Genomic DNA, 6,961 nt, shown 5'->3' on the forward strand with positions numbered 1-6,961 from the left:
TGGGTATCCTTAAGTTATGGTGATAGTACAATTAAGAATAACCAGAAATTGTCCATTAGCAGAGTTTGTTGTGCAAGAAAATTGCGAGTCTATTATATATATAAAAATGGACAATTACTTTGGTATATTCATAATAGTTAAATAGCAAATAGGATGTTTTTATACAAATTTTAATATATTTTTGTTTGTTAGTTTTATGTCATTCTGCCCTTATATAAACATGAAGCCTTTATAAAGGGATTTAAAGGATCTATAGTAAAGGCCGAAATGATTTCCCAATGATATTTAAAGAAAAATATCCCAAGGTATGGAGGTCTTTATTGTAAAGTATATGGCCCATGGCTTCTCTAGTCTTTGGAAATTTAAAAAATCCATGCCTTCTAAAGACCTTGGAAACAATATTCTTTAAAAATCCATGCCTTCTAAAGTCCTTAGAAACAATATTCTTTAAAAAATCCACGCTTTCTATAGTCCTTGAAATCATTATTCTTTAAAAATCCACGCTTTCTATAGTCCTTTAAGAAATATTCCTTAAAAAATCCACGCGTTCTATAGTCCTCGGAAAAATGTTCTTTAAAAAATCCACGTTTCCTATAGTCCTTGGAAAAAATTTTTTTAGAATGAATCCACGCTTTCTATAGTCCCTACAAAAAATATTCTTTAAAAAATCCACGCTTTCTATAGGTCCCTGAAAACATATTCTTAAAAAAATCCACGCCTTCTGTAGGTCCCTGAAAAAATATTCTTTAAAAAATCCACGCTTTCTATAGTCCTTTAAGAAATATTCCTTAAAAAATCCACGCGTTCTATAGTCCTCGGAAAAATGTTCTTTAAAAAATCCACGTTTCCTATAGTCCTTGGAAAAAATTTTTTTAAAATGAATCCACGCTTTCTATAGTCCCTACAAAAAATATTCTTTACAAAATCCACGCCTTCTATAGTCCCCGATAAAATATTCTTTACAAAATCCACGCTTTCTATAGTCCTTGAAAAAATATTCTTTAAAAAATCCACGCCTTCTATAGTCCTCGAAAAAATATTCTTTAAAAAATTCACGATTTCTATAGGTCCTGCAGAAAATGTTCTTTAAAAAATTCACGATTTCTATATTCCTTAAAAAATATTTTTTAAAAAATCCACGCTTTCTATAGTCTTTGTAAAAAATATTCTTTAAAAAATTCACGCTTTCTGTAGTCCTTGGAAAAATAACCTTTAAAAATCCACGCCTTCTGTAGTCCTAGGAAACATAACCATTAAAAAATCCAGTCCTTGGAAAATTCCTTGGGAAATTATTCCGTTTATTTGTTTTGTTATAAATGAAAATTTGATTTGATTAATTTCTGCCGCAACCTATACACACACAAAATTGTATGTGTGTCAAAATCTTAATTGAGTTTCGTCACGGCTGGATGCTAAGTACACATATTTCGATACTGATTAATTGTATACCACTTGAATTCTGTTATAAAAAAGCTAAATTTTCCGATGAACAAAGACCGAGAAGGGGAAAGCTGTCAACATAGAGTGGCAGCATCATTCGTTTAAATGCCACAAAAGCCTGACCACGCATATATCAAGTATTGAATACATGCCATTATCACACCCACATTTTGTGTGTGATTGCGACATGACAGCCGAATTATAGGACAGATGGACAGGAAAATTGGCAAACTCGGTAATACATATATACCCCCACAAATACACACGAATTATTTTTGGGACAAACAAACCCAAAACACATTTTCCCCAAAGTTTGTTAAACACCTCTAATGTTTGTGTGTGCGCCTAAAAAATAAATATTTAACTATTAGAAATAACAACAACACCAACAAAGGGGAACACTGGAGAGACAAACTAAAAACACCCACATTGAAACCCCAACAAAGGACTTTGTTTGAGATGAGGAAAATACCGTCTGGTTATTGGTGTAGACCTAACACAATCAACATCAATTCATTGGTTGATTTAGGTAACCATTTCCAGGATAGAAAGGAAATTTTCCGCATAGAATTATAGAGAAAATTAAATCGTCTCACAAAACAAGGAATGTTGTTGAATGAATAATGTTGCCAACCTACAAATACCCTCACACACAAGAACCACATATTAACCGGTATGTTTTAACAAACATTGCGGATTTTATTATAGTCGAGTGAAGGAATAAACACAAAGGAAGAAAAAAATCCCAATATCAACATCAGCATCAAAAATCTCAATAGGTAAAATGTAGCTGCTGCTGTTGCTATCGGTGGGTATAAAATGGTTATGGTAAACACAAACATACACACAAATATTTGGTTTTGTACAACTTTTAAAACTGTTTCCGGTATTGTATTTCTGTATACGAGGATGGTCTGGAAAATAGGGACACTTAATTAGGATAATAGAAATCTGCGGTTCAAGTAGGCTATGAAAATCTACGCCTATTATAGTCCCCTATAATGGACCTATTTCTCCAAGGACAATAATAGGCGTGGATTTTATAAATAATATTTTTACAAGGACTATAGTAGGCGTGGATTTTATTAATAATATTTTTTCCAAGGACTATAGTAGGCGTGGATTTTATAAATAATATTTTTCCAAGGACTATAGTAGGCGTGGATTTTATAAATAATATTTTTCCAAGGACTATAGTAGGCGTGGATTTTATAAATAATATTTTTCCAAGGACTATAGTAGGCGTGGATTTTATAAATAATATTTTTCCAAGGACTATAGTAGGCGTGGATTTTATAAATAATATTTTTACAAGGACTATAGTAGGCGTGGATTTTATTAATAATATTTTTTCCAAGGACTGTAGTAGGCGTGGATTTTATAAATAATATTTTTACAAGGACTATAGTAGGCGTGGATTTTATTAATAATATTTTTTCCAAGGACTATAGTAGGCGTGGATTTTATAAATAATATTTTTCCAAGGACTATAGTAGGCGTGGATTTTATAAATAATATTTTTCCAAAGACTATAGTAGGCGTGGATTTTATAAATAATATTTTTCCAAGGACTATAGTAGGCGTGGATTTTATAAATAATATTTTTCCAAGGACTATAGTAGGCGTGGATTTTATAAATAATATTTTTGGATTTTATAAATAATATTTTTCCAAGGACTATAGAGGCGTGGATTTTATAAATAATATTTTTAACGGTAAAAAAAAAGGCGGAGATTTTATAAATAATATTTTTCCAAGGACTATAGTAGGCGTGGATTTTATAAATAATATTTTTCCAAGGACTATAGTAGGCGTGGATTTTATAAATAATATTTTTCCAAGGACTATAGTAGGCGTGGATTTTATAAATAATATTTTTCCAAGGACTATAGTAGGCGTGGATTTTATAAATAATATTTTTCCAAGGACTATAGTAGGCGTGGATTTTATAAATAATATTTTTCCAAGGACTATAGTAGGCGTGGATTTTATAAATAATATTTTTCCAAGGACTATAGTAGGCGTGGATTTTATAAATAATATTTTTCCAAGGACTATAGTAGGCGTGGATTTTATAAATAATATTTTTCCAAGGACTATAGTAGGCGTGGATTTTATAAATAATATTTTTCCAAGGACTATAGTAGGCGTGGATTTTATAAATAATATTTTTCCAAGGACTATAGTAGGCGTGGATTTTATAAATAATATTTTTCCAAGGACTATAGTAGGCGTGGATTTTATAAATAATATTTTTCCAAGGACTATAGTAGGCGTGGATTTTATAAATAATATTTTTCCAAGGACTATAGTAGGCGTGGATTTTATAAATAATATTTTTCCAAGGACTATAGTAGGCGTGGATTTTATAAATAATATTTTTCCAAGGACTATAGTAGGCGTGGATTTTATAAATAATATTTTTCCAAGGATTATAGTAGGCGTGGATTTTATAAATAATATTTTTCCAAGGACTATAGTAGGCGTGGATTTTATAAATAATATTTTTCCAAGGACTATAGTAGGCGTGGATTTTATAAATAATATTTTTCCAAGGACTATAGTAGGCGTGGATTTTATAAATAATATTTTTCCAAGGACTATAGTAGGCGTGGATTTTATAAATAATATTTTTCCAAGGACTATAGTAGGCGTGGATTTTATAAATAATATTTTTCCAAGGACTATAGTAGGCGTGGATTTTATAAATAATATTTTTCCAAGGACTATAGTAGGCGTGGATTTTATAAATAATATTTTTCCAAGGACTATAGTAGGCGTGGATTTTATAAATAATATTTTTCCAAGGACTATAGTAGGCGTGGATTTTATAAATAATATTTTTCCAAGGACTATAGTAGGCGTGGATTTTATAAATAATATTTTTCCAAGGACTATAGTAGGCGTGGATTTTATAAATAATATTTTTCCAAGGACTATAGTAGGCGTGGATTTTGATTTGGTAAATGATCATTTACAAGGACTTTAATATTCTTTGATTTTTTTATCAATAATTTTTCATAGTCGTGGATTTTAAAATATATTTTTAAGGACTGTAATTGTCCTGGCTTTTTTCAAGAATAGTTGCCCCTCCGAATCTTTTATGCCCCACGCTCTTGCACATAGGCGTATATGCAAAACTCAAACATATCCTCCCGCTTTCCAAGTTTAATCCTTGGCCTTTTTGGTTGATTATGGTCGTCGTCCTCGTCTGCAAATGTATGGAGATGGATTGAAATGGATTTATGTGAATGTTGTGCTTCAACATGCCGGGATAAACATAGCCAGACTGTGTGTGTGGGTATGCTCGGTATGGTGTTCTTGCTGTTCTTATTGTTGTTTGTTGAAACAAACATGTTTCAAATGATAAGGGTTATTTAACGAACCATGTTTGTAAAGTTTAATGCCAGGTTGCGTACCATGACCGCACAATTACAAATATTAATGCATTGTATTAACAGTCGAACGGCAAGAACACGAAGAAGCAGAAAAAACAAACCGAGAAATAAACGTAAATCATAAAACAGTTTAAAAATTAAGAGGATAAAACATTGTTGTTGTAGTTTTTCTGTGTTTTTGTTTTTTTTTTTTTTGTTGTTTAAAACAAGTTGTTAAACTAATTTGCAACATGTTGAGGGTCATTATAGTTGCCTGATGGCAATTAAATTTAATTTTTATAAAACAACAATGGTTTTATGTAACGACGGGAAACAATCTCTCTTGTTCGCTATTTACCTCAGCAAGGGCCACTTAGTTGGAGGATCGTGGCGTTTTTGCTCTGGTTGTTGTAGTTTTGTTTTTATCGTTTTCATGTGATTATTATCAACAATAACGTTGCATAGCGCAATAGTAATTAATTAAGGATAAATATGATTTTTGTAGTGGTTTCATCATAAAAATCCACTTGAAATGTGATGCTCTAGTATACCCTTCAGATATTGAAGTATTTGCACACGAATTGATGGCAATTCAGAGTTCAATAAGTTTTGGAATAATTTAAATTGAATATAATATGGTAACACTAACAATAAAAAGTCTTAAATATCATCGAAAATGAGGTCGTGAGATTTTTTTATAGAAAAAAAATGCATCCATCTGTCCATTTTATAAATCTGTCACTCCATTGTTATACCCTTCACCACACTGTGGTATAGGGTATTATGTCTTTGTGCATATATTTGTAACAGACAAAAGGAAACGGATAGATCCATATTCTCTTTTGAGAATATGCATAGAATCACTTTTTAAGTCGATTTATGCATGTACGTCCGTCCGTTTGTCCGCCTGTCTGTCCATGTTAAATTCTAAACAATGTACAGGTCGCATTTTTGACTCGAATTGGATACAATTTGGCACAGCTCATTTATTTGGCCCAAGGACGATCCCCATTCAAATTTGGAAAATCGGTTCAGAAAATATATATGGGAGCTATATCTAAAGCTCCCATATATATTTTCGTCCGATTTTATGTAAATGGTGCACGAAAGTGCCTATATATCCTTCGATTTGTATGAAATTTGGCATAGCGCACAGAATTAAGTCTAGACTTATTTTTGTTAAATTTCTTGAAAATCGGTTCAGATTTAAATATAGCTCCCATATATATTTTCGTCAGATTTTAGGTAATTAGTGCACCAAAGTCCCTACATATCCTTCGATTTGCACGAAATTTTTCACAGCGTTTTGAATTAAGTCTAGAAAGTTGTGTGCTAAGCTTCTTGAAAATTGGTTCCGATTTAGATATAGCTCCCATATATAGTTTTGTCCGATGCTATGTAAATGGTACACCAAAGTTCCTATATATCTTTCGATTTGCACGAAATTTGGCATAAAGTACTGCATTTAATCAAGAATGACGTGTGCCAAGTTTAAGGAAAATCGGGTCAGATTTATATATAGCTCCCATATATATTTTAGTCCGATCTTATATAAATGGTGCACCAAAGTCCCTATATATCTTTCAATTTGCACGAGATTTGGCACAGCATACTCAATTAAGTCTAGAATAAGTTTCGTGAAATCGGTTCAGATTTAGATATAACTACAATATATATTTTCGTCCGACTTAATGTAAATTGTGCACTAAAGAACCAAGGATTGACCCAGTCTGACTTTACTACTTTTTTTGTATAGAAAACAATAACTTAGAAAATGAGGTCGAGATTTGTTCTATAGAAAAAATACATCGTAACTGAGACCGTTAAATTTTTTTTCTACAACGAAAAATCTTGTTCTCAACTAGGAGTCATTTTTTCTATAGAAAAAATTCGACCACTTTTTTGTCTAAGAAAAAGGAGAAAATCCTCATAGCTGAGCTGGAGATTTTTGTTGTGGTAAAATAACTCATAGATTAAGCGAAGATTTTTTACAATCCATCACTCCATTTTTTAAATCTATCACTCCATTTTTTAAATCTAACACTCCATTTTTTGAAATCCGTTACTCCTTTGTTGTAAATATGGGAAACTCTTCTATTCTTGACAATCAGTCCAACCAATTTTTTGTGCGCCACATATCGCTT

Source organism: Musca vetustissima, unplaced genomic scaffold (genome assembly GCF_032173495.1).
Source record: "Musca vetustissima isolate MV318-11 ecotype Yass unplaced genomic scaffold, APGP_CSIRO_Mvet_v1 utg11615, whole genome shotgun sequence".
Taxonomy (NCBI): Eukaryota; Metazoa; Arthropoda; class Insecta; order Diptera; family Muscidae; genus Musca; species Musca vetustissima.